Source organism: Lepidochelys kempii, chromosome 6 (assembly GCF_965140285.1).
Source record: "Lepidochelys kempii isolate rLepKem1 chromosome 6, rLepKem1.hap1, whole genome shotgun sequence".
Lineage (NCBI taxonomy): Eukaryota > Metazoa > Chordata > Testudines > Cheloniidae > Lepidochelys > Lepidochelys kempii.
This window is the reverse complement of record NC_136385.1, coordinates 11,663,661-11,683,925: the sequence shown is the minus strand read 5'-3', so window position 1 is coordinate 11,683,925 and position 20,265 is coordinate 11,663,661. Positions and strand designations below refer to the sequence as shown.

General features: G+C 50.3%; 1 long non-coding RNA gene and 2 pseudogenes across 3 annotated transcripts in view; 2 read left to right on the top strand and 1 right to left on the bottom strand.

The window, feature by feature from the left end:
* The first annotated feature begins 133 nt into the window (after positions 1-133).
* On the top strand, positions 134-17,807 carry LOC140913684 (uncharacterized; annotated as a pseudogene). Its single transcript, XR_013636010.1, has 4 exons — positions 134-395; positions 921-1,047; positions 2,453-2,569; positions 8,536-17,807. The product of XR_013636010.1 is annotated as an uncharacterized LOC140913684 (transcript).
* On the bottom strand, positions 14,221-20,177 carry LOC140913703 (uncharacterized). Its single transcript, XR_012159645.2, has 3 exons — positions 18,958-20,177; positions 18,454-18,591; positions 14,221-18,222 (listed from the first exon to the last, which is right to left on the bottom strand). It is a non-coding gene; the product is annotated as an uncharacterized LOC140913703 (long non-coding RNA).
* Positions 19,623-20,265, top strand: part of LOC140913696 (uncharacterized) — a 31,215-nt pseudogene continuing 30,572 nt past the window's right edge. Inside the window, exon 1 of the transcript XR_013636012.1 lies at positions 19,623-19,838. The product of XR_013636012.1 is annotated as an uncharacterized LOC140913696 (transcript). The remainder of the gene's footprint in view (positions 19,839-20,265) is intronic.

The following is a 20,265-nucleotide window of genomic DNA, read 5'->3' as shown; positions in this document are numbered from 1 at the left end:
CTGCTCCTGGCTCCCCACAGCACAGCGGGGCCCCGCGCACAGCCCAGGGGCGGGGACCGGGTTGTCCCGTTTCGGGCTCCTGCCGCCGGGGGACCAGGTGCCACGAGCGCCCCCAGCGGCAGGACTTGGGACCCAGGCGTCCGGCGGGGGGCTGGGCCGGAGGGTCGCCGCGCTGGGGCCTCCCCCGGCTGCTGGAGCTGGCGGCGCAGGCGCGGGCGGGGCCTTCCCAGCCCCCTGGGTCCCAGCCCGGCCCCTGCGCAGGGCGGGTCCCGGCTGCAGCCCCAGGTCGCTGGGGAGGGAGGCACCAGCCGCGGGGCGGGAGGTCGCTGCCCGGGCGGAGGACGCGGCCGGGGCCGGAGCCGAGCCCGGCGATGGCTGCAGCGGGGCCGGCGCAGGTAGGACGCGGGGCGGGGACTCCCCGGCCGGGCACTGGCTGGTCCCGGCTGGGGCCGAGGGGGGCCGGGACCGGGTCCCTCCCGCGCTAGTGACCCCGGGGCTGGGGGCTGCCGCAGCCGGAGCGCTGGGGCCGGGGAGCGGCGCTGGGGGCCCCGGGCCGGGCGGACACGCGGAGCCGGGCCGAGGAGCCCCGAGGCGGCCGAGCCGGGGGCGGGAGCGGGGCCGAGCCCAGGCCTGGGGCGGAGGCGGGGACTCCGGCCGGGGGAGGAGCCTGGTCCCTGCCCTGGGATTCGGGCCCCTCCCAGCGCCCCGCCCCAGAGCCCCGTGGGGAGCCGAGGGCGACTCCTGTCGCCGGCCAGCGGGGCCCGAGTCCCCGGGGGGCTGTGCGGGGGGGTCTCCCTGGCTCACAGCTGCTGGGCTGGGGGTTCCCCGGGAGCCGCTGCCCTCGAACCCGCGTCCCCTGCGGAGAGCCCGGGCTGGGGCTGGCGCGGAGGGTGCTGAGTGTGTAACGCTTGTGCCAGCAGCTGCGGGTGGCGTTTGAGGAGGTGGCTCTGTATTTCACCCGGGAGGAGTGGGAGCTCTTATCCCGGCCAGAGAAGCAGCTGTACCGGGACCAGATGCTGAGGAATTACCGGGCCCTTGTTTCCCTGGGTAAGGACCGATTTATCTCTACTCATAGCTGTCAAATGTCTGGGTTTCCTTGATGGCACCCCTGGCATGTGCCACCCTATGGCTGAGTAGTGTCAAATGACAAAGTGTCAAACAGCACATGAGCAAATAAGGGAGGAAGAAAACTCTTCTTCTGCTTGTAACAGCTCCCTATCTCCCCAAAAAGAATGAACATCATAAACTTAACAACCGTGCAGTTGACCAATACTTGCATCCTAAGCAAAAGAACTGATAAGTCTGTGTAATGGTGACACCTGGTGACACCTGCCGTGTCTAAGTCCCCAAAGCAAATTGAGACGGGTCATAGACATTGCTGCTTCAGAGTATGAACTGAACTTGCCTGGTGAGAGACAGGAAGAAATTTCCTCTAAGGAAGGTTTATTTCATTACTCTCCTGCTTGGGATCTCCTGCGCTTTCCTCTCAAGCAGCATCCGAGATTGGGGCCCCATCATGCCAGGTGCTGTGCAGACGCACCTTGACTGAGATCGGGGTCCTGTTGTGCTGTTTAGCTGTTAGCACTCAAGAAAGAGAACTCGGAGTCATTGTGGATAGTTCTCTGAAAACATCCACTCAATGTGCAGCAGCAGTCGAAAAAGCAAACAGAATGTTGGGAATCATTAAGAAAGGGATAGATAATCAGACAGAAAATATCATTTTACCGCTCTAGAAATCCATGGGAAGCCCATATCTTCAATACTATATGCAGATGTGGTCGCCCCATCTCAAAAAAGATATATTAGTGTTGGAAAAGGATCAGAAAAAGGCAACAAAAATGATTAGGGGTATGGAACGGCTTTCGTATGAGCAGAGATTAATAAGACTGGGACTTTTCAGCTTGGAAAAGAGACAGCTAAGGGGAGACTGAGGTCTATAAAATCATGACTGGTAGAGAAAGTAGGTAAGGAAGTGTTGTTTACTACTCATAACACAAGAACTAGGGGTCACGAAATCAAATGAGTAGGCAGCAGGTTTAAAACAAATAAAAGGAAGTATTTCTTCACACAATGTACAGTCAACCTGTGGAACTCCTTGTCAGAGACTGTTGTGGAGGCCAAGACTATAACGGGGTTCAAAAAAGAAGCAGATACATTCATGGAGGATAGGTCCATCAATGGCTATTAGCCAGGATGGGCAGGGATGGTGTCCCTCGCCTCTGTTTGCCAGAAGCTGTGAATGTGAATCCAGGAAATGGATCACTTGATGATTACCTGTTCTGTTCATTCCTTCTGGGGCACCTGGCACTGGTCACTGTCAGAAGCCAGGATACTGGGCTAGATGGACCTTTGGTCTGACCCAGTAGGGCCATTCTTTGGTCTGCACCAACATATAAATGAGTCCCTGTCCCCAAAACTTCAGTAATAAAACTGATTCTTTCCCCCCAAACAGGCTATTCAGGTTCCACACCAGATTTAATCCACAGAATTGAGGTAGAGGAGGCAGAGCTCTGGATCCAGGATGCCGAGGACTCCAGGGAAAGCTCGGGGCCTGAGAGCCCCTCCCGAGGTGAGTCGTCATAAACCAGTCCCTTGTGATTTATATACCTGCTAGCACAGGGCTCCTTCATGTAGAAGGCAAAGGCCAAGTGAGATCCACTGGCTGGGAGCAGAAGGGGACAAATGGAGACTGGGAATTAGGGGCCAGTGTTTATCTGGGAGGGGAATGAACCACTGGGAGAGCTCCCCACAGGACGCAATAGATTTTCCCTCACTGGAAGTCTGGCAGTGGAAATGGGGTGTGACTTTCTCAAAGCTTTGTTCTTCTTCAGCCAGGAGGTAGGAGTCACGGGGGAGAGATTCTTTGGCTGCGATAGACGGGAAGCCAGGCTAGATGGGCACAGTGAGCCTGTCTGGCCTTGATATCTATGACTCCTGGAAATCCTAAAAACATAGAATTAGAAGGCACCTCAGTAAGTCATCTAGTCCAATCAGTCCCCTGTACTGAAGCAGGACAAAGTATTATCGAGTCCATGCCTGACATGGTCTTAAAAACTTCCCATGATGGAGATTTCACAACCTCTCCAGGTAATTTGTTCCAGTGCTTAACTACCCTTACAGTTTGGAAGTTTTTCCTAATGTCCAACCTAAATCTCCCTTGCTGCAATTTAAGCCCATTACTTCTTGTCCTGGCCACAGTGGATAAGAACAACAATTTATCACCCTCCTCTTTGTAACAACCTTTTACGTTCTTGAAGACTGTTATCAAACCCTTTCTCCCCCTCCCCCGGCCGTCTTCCCTTCTCCAGACTAAACAAACCCAATTTTTTTCAATCTTACCTCGTAGGTCATATTTTCTAGACCTTTAGTAATTCTTGTTGCTCTCCTCTGATCCTGTCCAGCTTATCTACATCGTTTCTGAAGTGTGAGGCCCAGAACTGGACACAGTATTCCAGTTGAGGATTCACTTTGTTGACTCACTTAGTTTGTGATCCACTATAACCTCCGATGGTTTTCTGCAGTAAACCATCCTTCTAGATGGTTTTCTGCAGTAAACCATCCTTCTAGATGGTTTACTGCAGAAAATGGTCTAAACCATTTCTCCTTCCTAGGCAATCATTTCAATTCCGACCATTTCTCCATTTTGTCAAGATCATTTTAAATTCTAGTCCTGTCCTCTAAAGGGCTTGCAACCCCTCCCCAGCTTTAAATCATCCATAAACTTTATGAGTGCACTCTCCATGCCATTGTCTAAATCATTAATAAAGATACGGAATAGAACCGGACCCAGGACAGATCCCTTTGGGATCCCACTCAAGATACCCTTTCAGCTCATTAGAGAATGATAAGAACCACTCTCTCAGTGCAGTTTTCCAACCAGTTGCGAACCCACCTTACAGTAGCTTTGCCTCGGCTATATTTCTCTAGTTTATTTATGGGAAGGTCATGTAAGACAGTATCAAAAGCCTTCTTAAATTTGAGATGTGACATCTACTGCGTCCGCCCAGTCCAAAGCTTGTTACCCGTCAAAGAAGGATGTTAGGTTAGTTTGACATAATTTGTTATTGACAAATCCATACTGACTGCTAGTTATTACTTTATGTCCTTCTAGGTGCTCACAAATAGAATGTTTGATTACTTCGCCTATAAATCCCTGAGTTGTCCTTATCCCGTTTCTATACCTAGGTACTATATTTGCCCTTTTCCCATCCTCAGGTCTCTCAACCATCCTCCACACATTCTTAGAGATAATCCCTAATGGCTCAGAGATCTCTTCATCCAGTTCCTTAAGTATTCTAGGATGTACTTCATCAGTCCCTGCCAACTTGAAGACCTCTAACTTGTCTAAGTAATTCATAACTATTTTCCTCGCCTATTTTAGGCGCAGATCCTACCCCATTGACACTGATGTTGACTATGTTAGTCAGCTGATCACAGCTAACTTTTTTGGTGAAAACTGAAACAAAAGAGGCATTTAACTGTTAGGCCATTGCTGCGTTTTCTCTTATTCTCTTTCCCTCCATTTAGGAATGGGCCTAGCCTGTCCTTGTTTTCCTCTGCCTTCCCATGTATTTGTAAAATGCTTTGTTTTTTCCCTTTATATTACTGCCTAGTTTAATTCGCTTTTTTGCCTTGGCCTTTCTAATTTTGTTCCTACATGCTTGTGGGTTTGTTTGGGTTTTTTTTTTTTTTTTTTAATATTCATCCTTTGTAATTTGACCTAGTTTCCACTTCTTGTATGACTCTCTTTTTGAGTTTCCGGTCATTGAAGATCTCCTGATTAAGCCAGGGAGTCTTACTATCATACTTCCCATCTTTCCTACTCATTGGATATCTGTGACCTACGATGGGACCTAAAAATGATGGGGCCTCAAAGCTGTGACAGAAATGGATCAGAGATGGGGAGGTGATTATTAAGGGGCTTATTCCTTCACCCACTTACTTTCCTGGTCCTTCTCGCATGAACAGAGAGCAACAATACCCGAAGTCCAAAGGTGCAAACAATTCAATGTTTATTGGGGTGAACTTCCAGCAAGCATGATTCCAGTTTCCTTCCTTAGTGTCCCCCTTCCCAGCTCTGACACCACAGAGCCTTACACCTGTGTCCCTGTTCCCATTCCTGCCCTTAGCCAAACATGATTCCAGTTTCCCCATCCCCATTCCCTGTTCCCATTTCCCCCTTTAGCAAAACATTATTTCAGTTTCCTTACCCCCATTCCCTGTTCCCATTTCCCCCCACCCACTTCCTGATTGACTGCAGACTATATAGTAAAACTTGAGTTCTGCTTAGCTATACCTAAACCAATCCTTTTCCTGAAATTTAACTCACCAATCCTAACATATTGTAACATGATTATGTAACCAATTATATCCCACCACCTTAATTAGTTTACACCCAGCAAAATTCATTATACAGCAGACAGAAACAATCACAGAACCAGACAGAGATTATACAGACAAACAATAGCAAAATGGGAACTATAATGACAGAACAATACAGAAGTGAGGATTTCACATCCCAGCAATTGATAAGTGAGTTCTTGCCAGACAGGATGCTATCAAACTAAGTTTCCTTTTACGTCTTCTAGGCACTTCCCTTTCTCTGGAGGTGATAGGCATTATCAGGACAGGATTGTATTCCTAACAGCCCAATAGCACCTTCTTTCAATGTGACTAGTTTGGAATGGGAGGATATGACCGGTCGCTTCCCAGCTTATGGCTGCCTCTGCTGCTTAGCCAAAGGCCTTAGCCTAAGAACAGGGCCTCAGACTGTCACAGTAAGAGAAGGCCCTTACACTGGCAGACAGTGATTTTGATTCTTTCTTTTATACCTCTAACTAGCCAAGTGGTAAAAATACACCTAAATTCTTAGAGTATAGGCCTTTACAGACAGGCCTGAATATCTATATCCTAACAGTGATGAACTCGGAAGAGATGTGGGGTGGTGGATGTGATGGGTTGGATCACAGAAACCCCCTTGGGGTTGCCAACTGATGTGCCAAGGCTACTTCTGAACCTGCTTTCCCTGCCCTGGCAGCTTGGGACTTCAGTGCCCTACCTGGTTTGAGCCAGACCCGCTAGCCTGCTGCAAACCCAGACCCAGGTCTGAACCACACCCCCTAACAGCTGTAGGCTTAAACTGAAAGCAGCTTAAGAAGTGTTCCTGTCAAGATTCCATACCACTATTAATGGTCCACACTTTGCATAATTACAATAGGCCCTCAGAGTTATATATTATATTTCTAGTTTCAGATACAAGAATGAGACATTCATACAAATAGGATAAACACATTCAGTAGATTAGAAGCTTTGTAATGATACCTTACAATGAGACCTTTTGCATGAAGCATGCCTCAGTTACATTATAGGCACACTCATTAGCATATTTTTATAAAATCATATAGAGTGCAATGTCACAGTGGATTTGAGAGATGCTGAGGGAAAGAGAGAGGTCTCTGTGATGGGGGAGCATATGGGGACTGCATTTCCCTGGTGGGTAGGACTTTGCAGCAGGATTCAAAACATCTTGTTTCGGTTCTAGAAGTGAGTCACTGGGACTCCCCCATGCCTCAGTTACCCCACCTGTGTAATGGAGAGAGCACTGGGGCTGTGAGAATAAAATATGTGCGTGTCAGTGGATCTGGCACTGGGGGGCAGACAAGCACCTGGGTAGAAAGACACTGCTACTGGTCCATAGACCACAACACCTTCTTCAAGGCTTTCCGCACCTCAGAAAATCATACCGAGCGGGGGGCATCCTAGACATTTTTCAGATGGGCTTCATGCCTCTGCCCCTCCTGACTCAAGTTGTGTGCGCTGGTGTTCTCTGGCTGGGCACCTGGATCCAGACATAGCTCAGACAGGCAAAAACCTGCTTGCAGCCTGGGAGAACATCCCCAAGTCACTGGCCCTTAGCAGAGAAGGCGCTGTCCTCTTCAGGTTCCCACCCCACCCCCTCTCTGCCACTTCACATCACATGTGACCTCTCCGACTGGAGAAACATGTCCCCGGCGAGCAAGGAGAAAGCTGGGAATGACTCAGGGCAGGATCAGTCATGTACGATAAGTGCGGAGGACGCCATTTTGTAGAGCAGGTCTCCAGTATTTGCAGCGTTTCACTGTAATGCTCTAAAACTGCCCCACGTGCCAGACAGCTGCTGCTGGGGGCACGAATGCACATGGGAGCCAGAGGAAATTATCCTGTGTAGCACAACTTGGAGTATCCTGGTGTATGGGCTGGGTATGAGGGAGAAGGTGGTGGGATGGCCTTTAACACATCCCCCTTTCCTCCTGCTCTCTCAGTGGCACAAAATCATTGTCACTTACATTGCTTCAGTGTCAATGCTTAGCACAGCCCTCAGCCTTAACATGGTCTGTGACCCTCTGTAGATCAAAGGCCTGCTGGGTGGCAGCCGTTCACCCCTTCCAGCTCAGCAGTGTCACTGATTGTCTTGTGACACAATACGGACCTGTTTTTCAGGTTACTTCACACAAACCCTGACTGAGTGGTAATCCCCTCAAACCTCCCCCCAACCCTCTTGAGGTTTTAGTTTAGTTTTGCACAAAGAGTGAAACAGGCTCAGGGTAAATGACATCTTTAGAAGGAATTCCTTGAAAAGGACTCACTCCTGCACAGGAATAAGCTACGCTGATGTAAGCAGCTTTATACCGGTCTCAATGTGTCCACGAGGGGATTGTAGATCCTAAGCTGGTTTCAAACTAATATAGTTTAAACAGAGCAAATACTGGGGAACAAGAGACGTACTGTCGCCTGTTTTACAGCACAGAACCAGCAACATGTAAATAAACTCCTCTGATGGAAATAAAACCAAAATCAGTGAAAACAAAACCCGGATCCTGTGTGTTAGCACTTAGAGCCCCTCGTTCTGGATGAGGGCCCCATTGTGCCAGACGCTGCCTGTATCCTGGGCAGGCTCCAATTTAAGCATCAAACAAGACCCAAGAGGTGCATGGCGCACGTGGGAACAGGTGCTAGGTGCTGCACAAACAGCATAGGGTAGAACCACCCTGAGTCAGGCTGCAGATTTGTGTCAGCATTTCCTATCAGAAATTACGGAGCAGTTGTAGTAAATTTAGTAAACGTCACAGGTCACTAAATTTACTGTGGCTGCTCCATGATTTTTCACAAAACCTGTCCTCCTCCTCGCCCTGCCCAGGAACCCTCCAATACTGCAACCCTAACCGCAGGCTGATGCAGAGGCATTGAGGCAGGCTGGAGAAGATATGAGTGGCAAGTCCATTCACTGAAGTTTGCCCCACCTCCCCCACCATCATGACTGGGGGCGGGGGCAAATCTGAGTGGCACTGTAAGCCCGCAGGCCAGGTCTCAGTACCCAGAGCGAGGCTTTGGGTCCAGCCCTGTGGGACAGGAGCCACCATTGCTGGGTGAGGCACCCATCCAAAAAACAGTCACAGACAAATGGGGAAATCGCTCCATCCTTGAAATTTTTCCTTCCTTGACAAACCTGTAGCCTTAACTATGAGCTAACACTGGGATTGTCTCTGCTCTCTCCAGCAGGGCTCGGGATACTGGGGGGACCGAGGACACCGTCTGAGTGTGGGGAGAGCGTGGCAGGAACGCAGGATCCCACAGCCCACAAAAGGATCCATGCACAGGACGCAGTCCGTCCCCCGAATAAACTCAGCAAGAGACTCCCCATGGGCCGGTGTCCCTATCGCTGCGCTGACTGTGGCAAGAGCTTCAGACAGTCCTCAATCCTGAGAACACATTGGTTTACGCACACTGGGGAGCGGCCGCACCGCTGTGCTGACTGCGGGAAGGGCTTTGCACAGAGCTCACACCTGAGAGCCCACCAGTGCACGCACACCGGAGAGCGACCGCACCGCTGTGCTGACTGCGGGAAGGGCTTTGCATGGAGCTCAAGCCTGAGAGCCCACCAGCGCACGCACACTGGGGAGCGACCGTACTGCTGTGCTGACTGCGGGAAGAGGTTTTTCCGGAGCTCACACCTGAGAACACACCAGAGCACGCACACCGGGGAGCGACCGCACCACTGTGCTGACTGCGGGAAGAGGTTTTCACGGAGCTCACACCTGAGAAGACACCAGCGCACGCACACCGGAGAGCGACCGCACCGCTGTGCTGACTGTGGGAAGGGCTTTGCATGGAGCTCAAGCCTGAGAGCCCACCAGCGCACACATCAAGGAGCAGCCGCACCATTGTAACGATTCTAGTAAGAACTTCACCAGAACCAGTGCACTGATCAAGCACCAGTGCACGCAGGCTGGGGGGAGGACATTCCGATGCATTGGCTGAAGCAGGAACTTTGCACGGGCCTCCTCCTTGCTATCACATCGGTTCATTCACAGCCGAGGGCGGCCATACAGCTGTGCTGGCTGGGGCAAGCACTTTGCTAGATTGGCCAACCTCTCAGCACCCGGTCATGCACCCCAATGCCCTTCTGCCACCTGCAGGGCCTCAAGGGCTTCTGGCAGTCAGTGGGCCTGACACAGCTCCAGCAGAGCAGATCAGGACATAGTCCTGTCCCCAGGATGCCCAGCAGAGAGATGGGGGGGAGGGGGCCAGGGAAGGGGACTTGGCTTAGCAGTGTGTGGAAGAGCAGACAGGTGGAGTGTATTTAGAGCAGATGGTCACAGCCTACTGCATTAGGTGGGATCCAACCAGGTCTCTCTCTTTCCATCCCACGCTCGCTCCCCCTCCCCCCCCCCGTCTCAATGGGATGAAGCTAGGATCGTCCCCCACACATCTACCTTGGTTCCAGCCGGAGGATTACTCTTGGATGACATCTAGAGGTGGGATTTGCAGTCCTGTCTCAGGATGGATTGGGCTGAGGGGCAGGACAACCTAGTGCAGGGCTGGGCAAACTTTTTGGCCTGAGGGCCACATCAGGGTGCAAACCTGTATGGAGGGCTGGGTAGGGAAGTCTGTGCCTCCCTAAACAGCCGGGCCCCCGCCCCTGAGGGCCCCTCTCGAACCCCCAACCCATCCAGTGCCGAATGCTCCTTGTCCCCTGATCGACTCCACCCCCATCCCATCGACTCCAACCCCAGCTGCTCCCTTTCCCCTGACTGCACTGACCCCATCCACACCCCCAGCCCCTCACAGGCTCCCCAGGACTCCCATGCCTGTCCAACCCCCCCTCCCCGTTCTCCGTCCCCTGACTGCTCCCAGAACCTCTGCCCCATCCAACCCCCCTGCTCCATGCCCCCTTACCATGCCGCTCAGAGCAGCAGGACTAGCAGCCGCACCGCCCCGCCGGAGCCAACCATGCTGCCCATGCGGCTGCGGGGGAAGGGGGACAGCGGGGGGAGGGGCCGGGGGCTCACCTCCCTGACCGGGGGCTCAAGGACCGGGCAGGACGGTCCCGCAGGCCAGATGTGGCCCACAGGCTGTAGTTTGCCCACCTCTGACCTAGTGTGTGTGATTGAAAGAAGACTCAGGAACTGCTCATGCCGTCTGTTCTAAATAGAAATGTAACAAAGAAGAATTATGTACCTAATCTGTAACAGAGGTCTGTCTAACCCAGTGTTTCTTTCCTATTAAATAAGCTGATGCATTCACACAGCATGTGGAGAAGCCAGTGTAAACAGTGTAGCCAATCAAAATGTTCTTGGCCCCAACTGCCCATGAGGCCTGTGACTGGCAGGTGCACAGAGAGAGTTTCCCACTTATTTGTTTTCCCCCTGCCTTATTTGTCTGACTAGAGTCAGTTCTTGAGGCAACTCTGCCCCAAGAACTGACTCTAGTCAGACAAATAAGGCAGGGGGAAAACACTGCTGCTGCAACAGCTCCCCACCTCCCCCAAAAGAATGAACATTGTAAATTTAACAACTGTATAACTGAACAATGCAAAAGAACTGGAATGTCTGTGTAACGGTGACACCGGGTGACACCTGCCATGACACGTTGTGGCCGATTTGCCTTAATGACATATCTGAAACATTTCAACCACTGTAAGATGGCAAAGGAGCAAAGTTCCCTTCTTCCAAAGTCTTCCCCATGATTCTCCATACAATTTTGCAACCCCGATGTGGCCCTCTGGCCAAAAAGTTTGCCCAGCCCTGTGTCAGCAGAATGGGATATTTCTATGGAACATCTAGAGTTAACCTCAGCAAGGCTTTAAACTCGGCCCCCACTGCAAAGTGAGAAGGGTTGTAAAAGCTGCCGATTCAGAGTACAAGTGAGAGACAGGAAGAAATCTCTAATAAGGAAAATTAATTTCATTACTCTCCTTCTTGGGATCGCTTGAGCTTTCCTCTGTTTCAGATTGGACAGATTGGTGTCCTGTCATTCCACGTGCTGTGCCAACATATTAATGAGTCCCTGCCCCCAAAACTTTAGTAATAAAGCTTTCCCCCCAAACATCTTCAGGTTCCAAACCGGACTTAATTCACTGGATCGAGCTAGGGGAGGCAGAACTCCGGATCCGGGATGCCAAGGGCTCTCATTGGGAGCTACTACAGAAGCACATCATTACTGGGCACCCCAGGTTACAGGGCAGGCGGTGACATGCTCCCCCACCTCTCCTTACTAGTTTGGATTACAGCCTGGATTGTGATTGTCTCATTGGACAGTAAGAATGGACACAGCTCATATCCTGGTTGGATGTTCCAAGATTCTGCCATGAGTATGGGTCATTTCCTGATTGGCCCAGGCCAGCTTTGCCCAGCAGCGTGACCAGGCTGCACCATCCAACAGAAATGGTATAAAATGTCCCATGTTGTTCGGCATGTCGCTTTCTCAAGTCAAAATGTCTGTACGAAGGAGACGTGAGTGGGACCAGCAAAGCCTGGCCATAGAGAACACCGCCTGCTGGGTAACAATTTTATTCTGATTGCTGACAAGCACCCTACTAACTCCCTGTTTTAAAGTCTGGTCTTGGGCAACCGCTGAGAAATCCACCCAGAGAACAGGCGTCTGGCTGACACAGCACCTTGAGTGAATCGCCTGAATGAACTCCCTCTCCGTCTCTAGAACCAGTCACTGCAACGGTGAAGCTGAGCTAGAGAAGTCACCTCCATGCCAGCTCCAACAGATATGTAAAAAAAAAAGTCATTTTGCTATTTATTGGTTAATGAACCATATTTACACACTGGTTAATGAATTGACAGCATGGTTGTGTTAAGTGAACTGCTTCATATCTGAGTTAACACCCTCTGGGCGACTAAAATGTCTGATGTGCAGAGGTGACTGGTAACGGCTGGCAGTGCGGGGAGGAATATGTAAAGGCTCTGGTGGTGTGCTGCAGGGTCAGGGCAGGTACTCAAGCGACGAAGGAGTTTTGATTTCTAGACCTACTTTTGATGTCATTGTGTCTGGTTGCCGCCCCCACCCTTCAGGGTGCCACCTGATATACTTTGGGTACCACTGAGCCTGCCTGCTCCACAAGCCTGGGCTCCCTTACCCTGTCCTGCTGAGCCAGGCCCTCAAGCCTTTTTCGGCACGCACACAGGTAGGGCCACACCCAGCTGCAGAAAGACACCGACACTGCAACCAGCACTGCAGGGGAAGGCTTCAACTAAGGAATTGCTCAGCACTCAAGTGTAAACCCTCTGGAGTGTAAACCCAAACTTACATCGTCGTGCACTGCATAGAGAACTATACGGCATAAGCTCATGAAATTCGTCCCATTCCTCAGCGTGGAGGAAGAAGTGTGGTTTTAGCGAAAACGAACCCAAGTTTATTAACTACAAAAGATCGATGTTAGTGATTATAAGAGAGAGAGCAAACAGATCAAAACAGATTACGGATCAACTAAAACAAACATGCAAGATAAACTCAATAAGCTAAAGAAACCAGTTATCAGCATCAATTTCTTACAGCATCTTGGGCAGGGATTCACTGAAAACCAAACACTGATTATGTCGCTCCCCTGCCTTAAATAGGTTTCACATATGGCCAGAATCCCTTGTTTTCCAGGGTGATTCTATCCCCAGTCAGTGGAAAAGTATTAATTTTATCATAGAGTTCAGTATCTGGCGACGTGATCATATGACCCTGCAGCCACCACTCAAAGTCTGTTTGTTGGGCCCACTGGAAGGCTTCCCAGGAAGGTGGGATATTGGAATCTTAAAAGATGTATTGTTTTTCCTCGTAGTCCATCCAGACTGATTGCATTTTCTGGTGGGCGTTCCCCAGTGAAAACCCACTTGTAATTGATTCATAATCAATATTCCTAACTACAGATACCAAAATGAAACATGGTTACAAATAGGATAATCACATCCAGTAATCATAACCTTTCCAGTGAAACCTCACATAACCCATCTTGCATAAAATACATCTCAGTTATGCTATGAAGAATACGGAGCGCAGTGTCACAGTCATGTTTTACGAAACTATGCCATAGCAACATGAAGCAGCTCTGGGTTGCACTGATGTACTGTATCATTTTGAAGAACAGAGATATTTGCAAACTGAACTTTTGATATGATCTTTTGGGGCTCTTGTGATAATATCAGCACCCAATAATTATGTCAGGAATCAGTTCTAATTTAACCATATACAATTATTTCCCCTCTGCATTTGAATCTGCTCTCTCTGCTGGATTTAGAAGGAAAGCTTGGCTCTCCTGGGCATCACAGGTATCAGAAATCTCATGCTATCCCTTCTGGGGACTATGACGTCTCTCTCCTGGTATCTATAGTATCACAGAATGCTGAATATGGGGCGTCAGTAGCAAAGCTGGAAAAACAGGTATCATGCTAGGAGGAGAAGGGTTTGAAAGAATTTTTGGAACGTTAATTAAAACAGATTTCTATGCTCAATCTCCTGTGCCCAGTCCAGTGAGCAGGGACGTTCCAGTCACCTATCTGAGCTTGCCTACAATTCCATTTTCTCTTTACAGTTCACGTTTAACTAGAGATAGACCCCAAACTAGGACACAGAATCCAGACCACTCAGAAACATGAAGAAAATCAGATCTAGGTGAAGATTTCAACTTCACAGCTCAGGTTTCTTTTTATGATGGCCCATTTCAGAACTCAAATCCCAACACTCTTGTGAAGTTACTTGAGTTTGGATCTGAAGATTAGGAGTTTGAATTTGGATCAAAGCTTCACAGCTGACCTGCTTGTGCTATTAACGTTACAAAGTTGAATAGTCGCAAAAAGAAAAGGAGTACTTGTGGCACCTTAGAGACTAATAAATTTGTTAGAGCATAAGTTTTCTTGAGCTGTAGCTCACGAAAGCTTATGCTCTAATAAATTTGTTAGTCTCTAAAGTGCCACAAGTACTGTTAGATTAGATTAGATTACTGACCAAACAAATTAGGCCTCCGCTCTGATCCAGTCTGGCTATTCCCTATGACTTAAATCAGTGGCTCTCCACCTTTCCGGAATACTGTACCCCTTTCAGCACTCTGATTTCTTTTGCGTGTGCCAAAGTTTCTCCTTACTTAAAAACCACTTGCTTACAAAATCAGACATAAAAATACCAAAGTCTCCCGGCACACTAGTACTGACAAAATGCTGACTTCCTCCTTTTTTCCATATAATTATAAAATAAATCAATTGCAATATAAATATTGTACTTGTATTTCAGTGTATAGTATATAGAGTGGTATAAACAAGTCATTGTCAGTATGAAAGTTTAGTTTGTACTGACTTTGCAAGTGCTTTTTTTGTATCCTGTTGTAAAACTAGGCCACTCTCTAGATGAGATGGTGTACTGCCTGGTGCACCCCCTCAGCATACCCCCAGGGGTATCTGTACCCCTGGTTGAGAACCACTGACTGAGTGATTTGCTCAAGGTCAGAGAGGGACCAAGTGGCAGAACTAGGAATAGAAACCACGAGTCCTGTAGTCCAGGCCAGCACCATAATTACAAGCCCAGCCTCGCTCCTTCATTCAAGGCTCCAAACGCCCTGTTTTAATATATTTGTATCTTGTGATTTTATAGCGTTTTTAATGAGGTTTTATGATGATATACCCTCATAATCACTAAAATGGTGATTATCCAATATGGAGTCGGACACTTAATATGGTGTCTCTTTGCCACAAACGACTCCATCTTGTTTCAGCTGGGTGGTGGTGGTTTTGCACCTTTTTGAACTTTGGTGGGAAAGGGCAGCTAACAGGCCACAATGAACTGGTTCTGTAACTGACAGTCTACCTCAGGTTTTCCTGTCACAGAACCATTAAAAGGAACTGCGTGACATCACCACAATGCTCTCCGTCACAGAGGCAGCCGAGCGCAGTGGCGTTCGCACGGTCCTCAGATCACGAATCAGCGAATCCTGAGAGACAACTCATCCTCATCCATCCCATCCACGTACCTGCTGCATCCAGGGTTCCTGGCTGTACCCCTGCCGTTGGCTCCAAGTCCAGCTACAGCACGATCCAGCGTTCCTCCCTTCGGGCCATCACCAGGTCTGGGGGCCGTAGGTCCTGGGTCCGACGCACTCCAACACCCAGCCTGTCCAGAGAAAGCATCTGACAGCAGCAGGACTTTAGGGGATTTTATCATTTTAGTTTGCTTCAAGCTCCTTGTATTGTGATCCCAGTTTGCTTAGGTTTTATGACAGTTGTGTTTCCTTTTCCTCTTTTCCCCAGTTATTGTAAACCAACCTTCATACACTTACCTTTTGTTAACATAAGTATGGCCATACTGGGTCAGACCAAAGGTCCAGCCAGCCCAGTATCCCGTCTACCGACAGCGGCCAATGCCAGGTGCCCCAGAGGGAGTGAACCTAACAGGTGATCAAGTGATCTCTCTCCGGCCATCCATCTCCACCCTCTGACAAACAGAGGCTAGGGAGACCATTCCTTATCCATCCTGGCTAATAGCCATTAATGGACTTAATTTCCATGAATGTATCCAGTTCTCTTTTAAATCCTGTTATAGTCCTAGCCTTCATAATCTCCTCAGGCAAGGAGTTCCACAGGTTGACTGCGTGCTGTGTGAAAAACTTACTTTTCTTTGTTTTAAACTTGCTGCCCATTAATTTCACTTGGTTGCCCGTAGTTTTTATATTATGGGAAGAAGTAAATAACTTTTTCTTACTCACTTTCTCTACACCATTCATAATTTTATATACCTCGTGCATATACCCCCTTAGTCTCATCTTAGTTGACCTTCTCTGAACTTTTTTAATGCCAGTGTATCTTTTTTGAGATGAGGAGACCACATCTGTACGCAGTATTGAAGATGTGGGCATACCATGGATTTATATAAGGGCAATAAGATATTCTCCGTCTTATTCTCTATCCCTTTTGTAATGATTCCTAACATTCTGTGTGCTTTTTTGACTGTCGCTACACACTACGTGGACGTCTTCAGAGAACTATCCAAGATGACTCCAAGATCTTTTTCCTGCTCAGTTTAATGAAATTAGCCCCCATCGTATCGTATGTATAGTTGGGGTTATTTATTCCAGTGTGCGTTACTTTACATTTATCTACATGAAATTCCATTTGCCATTTTGTTGCCCAATCACTTAGTTTTGTGAGATCCTTTTGAAGTTCTTCACAGTCTGATTTAGTCTTAACTATTTTGGGCGGCTTAGTATCATCTGTAAACTTTGCCCCCTCACTGTTTACCCCTTTCTCCAGATCATTTATGAATAAGTTGAATAGGATTGGTCCTAGGACTGATCCTTGGGGAACACCACTAGTTACCGCTCTCCATTCTGAAAATTTACCATTAATTCCTATCCTTTGTTCCCTGTCTTTTAACCAGTTCTCAATCTATGAAAGGATCTTCACCTCTTATCCCATGGCAACTTAATTTACATAAGAGCCTTTGGTGAGGGACTTGTCAAAGGCTTTCTGGAAATCTAAGGTCACTATGTCCACTGGATCGCCCTTGTCCACATGTTTGTTGACCCCTTCCAAGAACTCTATTAGATTAGTAAGACCTGATTTCCCTTTACAGAAACCATGTTGACTTTTGCCCAACAATTTATGTTCTTCTACGTGTCTGACAATTTTCTTTTTATTATTGTTTCAACTAATGTGCCCAGTACTGACGTTAGACTTACCAGTCTGTAATTGCCGGGATCACCTCTAGAGCCCTTTTTAAATATTGGTGTTACATTAGCTATCTTCCAATCATTGGGTACAGAAGATCATTTAAAGGACAGGTTACAAACCATAGTTAATAGTTCCGCAATTTCACATTTGAGTTCTTTCAGAACTCTTGGGTGAATGCCAGTTGGTCCCGGTGACTTGTTACTGTTCAGTTTATCAATTAATTCCAAAACCTCCTCTAGTGACACTTCAATCTGTGACAATTCCTCAGATTTGTCACCTACAAAAGACAGCTCAGGTTTGGGAATCTCTCTAACGTCCTCAGCCGTGAAGACTGAAGCAAAGAATTCATTTAGTTTCTCCTCAATGACTTTAGCGTCTTTAAATGCTCCTTTTGTATCTCGATCGTCCAAGGGGCCCCACTGGTTGTTTAGCAAGCTTCCTGCTTCTGATGAACTTAAAAAACATTTTGTTATTACCTATTGAGTTTTTGGCTAGCTTTTCTTCAAACTCCTTTTTGGCTTTTCTTATTACATTTTTACACTTAATTTGGCAGTGTTTATGCTCCCTTCTATTTACCACACAAGGATTTGACTTCCGCTTTTTAAAAGATGCCTTTTTATCTCTCAATGCTTCTTAAGGCTCTTTTTTAGTTCTTTTACTGTGTTTTTTAATTTGGGGTATACATATAAGTTGGGCCTCTATTATGGTGTGTTTGAAAAGTGTCCATGCAGCTTGCAGGAATTTCACTCTATTCACTGTACCTTTTAATTTCTGTTTAACTAACCCCCTCATTTTTGTATAGTTCCCCTTTCTGAAATAAAATGCTATAGTGTTGGGCTGTTGACATGTTCTTCCCATCACAGGAATGTTAAATGTTATTATATTGTTTTGGAACACCTATCTGTCTCTGTCCTCTTTCCTTGCACTACACTGGAAGGAGGATGAGACCAACATCACCAGCTGCTTCCACAGCGATAGACGCTGATACCAGAAACAAGATCCTGCATCCTGTGAAGGGGGAACATATAGGTTTACAATGGTTTTCATTTTTCCCTGTAACACCTCGGCATGGTCTGGTCTGACCCAGAGAATTCAAAAAGGCTGCAGCCCATGAGCCCAGCTGGCAGGACGCAGCGACGTACCCTTCCCTTGATGGCCACCTCAGTGGATGCTTTGGTCAAGACCATGCTCCGGCACTGCTCAGTGAGGTTGGCCAGGTTGGTGTTGAAATCAGGGTTGGGTCCCCCTGCTGCAAAGGACAGAGATGGAGCGTCACAAGGGAGGCACAGCTGGGACTCCACTTGAGAGCAGTCCTGACTCCCAGCCCCCGCTGCTTTAACCCACCACGATCCACTACCCTCCCAGAGCCAGGAATAGAAACAAGGTGCCCCCCCTGCTGTAACCCACTATCCAATTGCAGAGGCGGCGATGAGACCCAGGAGTCCTGGGGCTCCTGGTGACCCTCCCTGCCCCAAATTACCTGTTCCAGGGCCCTTCCCCTCTTCAGCCACCATTAGCTGTTATCTTAGGCCGCCTGAACCACAGAGACTGGGTTGCCCCCTCTTATGCGAAACATCTGCGAGAGATGGGGAGAGACTCAGCCACCGTAGGGGAGGTGCTGTGAAACAGAAGAAAGGTCCAGTGGAGAAAGGATGAGAAGGGGAGACTCTACCCCTCAGACCAGCATCCTCTGCTCCAGCAGCCAAGAAGGATGCTAGCCTTGGGTTAACAGAGGTTAGGGGGTGCTGTGGTTATTAGGGGCAACAGGGTCAGTGCTAGTGGTCAAGGCTGGGCTGGCAGGGCTCTGTAGCCACAGCCTCTGGCTGGGACCTGTCAAGTACTGGGAGGCTGGGAAGTCTCTGTAATGCCCCCTCTGGCTGCAGCGGGGCCTGTGGGGCACGGGGAAGCTGGCAGGGCCCGTAGCACTCCCTCTGGCTGGGGCTGTGTCACGCACAAGATCCTTCCCTTCCTCCCCCCGCGATACCTTTGCGAGCAAAGCGCAGCAGCATGGCGAGCTTCTGGAAGAGCCGGCTGGGCTCGGTGTCCCACAGACCCTTGATGTGCTTCACCTTGGACCATTTGTTCTGACCGGCCGGGGGTGGGGGGGCACCTGAGGTGTGCAGGGCCCGGCCCAATGAGCGGGGGGCAGGGGCAGCTGCTTCAGCGCCAGCACCGAGGCCAGAACACGGCATCTTATGGGGCACCTGCCCTCCCCGGGGCCCTGGGAAGGGACATGGGTGTGAGCGCTTGAAACACACCCCAGGCTGTGATCCCCTGGAAGTAACACACACACCAACATCACACAGCCAGACCCGTGTCTTACTGTGACACACACACTCCACAGTCACGTTGTGATCTGTAAACCACTCACATCACACAGCCTTCCTGTACCACTCAGACCCACACCCCAGACCCAGCCTGGGGGGGATCTCCTCAAATACACACACCAACCTCACACAGCCCAGCAACAACCACCACCCACCTGCCCTGCTCCCGGCTCCCCACGGCACAGCGGGGCCCCGCGCACAGCCCAGGGGCGGGGACCGGGTTGTCCCGTTTCGGGCTCCTGCAGCCCGGGGACCAGGTGCCGCGAGCGCCCCCAGCGGCCGGACTCGGGACCCAGGCGTCCGGGCGGGGCCGGAAGGTCGCTGCGATGGGGCTTCCCCCGGCAGCTGAAGATGGCGGCGCAGGCGCGGGGCCATTGAGTCGGGGGCGGGTGGGGAGCGTAGCGGGTCCCAGCCCAGCCCGTGCGCAGGGAGGCGGCCCCGGGGAGGGAGGCACCAGCCGCGGGGCGGGAGGTCGCTGCCCGGGCGGAGGACGCGGCCGGGGCCGAGCCCGGCGATGGCTGCAGCGGGGCCGGCGCAGGTAGGACGCGGGGCGGGGACTCCCCGGCCGGGCACTGGCTGGTCCCGGCTGGGGCCGAGCGGGGCCGGGACCGGGTCCCTCCCGCGCTAGTGACCCCGGGGCTGGGGGCTGCCGCAGCCGGAGCGCTGGGGCCGGGGAGCGGCGCTGGGGGCCCCGGGCCGGGCGGACACGCGGAGCCGGGCCGAGGAGCCCCGAGGCGGCCGAGCCGGGGGCGGGAGCGGGGCCGAGCCCAGGCCTGGGGCGGAGGCGGGGACTCCGGCCGGGGGAGGAGCCTGGTCCCTGCCCTGGGATTCGGGCCCCTCCCAGCGCCCCGCCCCAGAGCCCCGTGGGGAGCCGAGGGCGACTCCTGTCGCCGGCCAGCGGGGCCCGAGTCCCCGGGGGGCTGTGCGGGGGGGTCTCCCTGGGTCACAGCTGCTGGGCTGGGGGT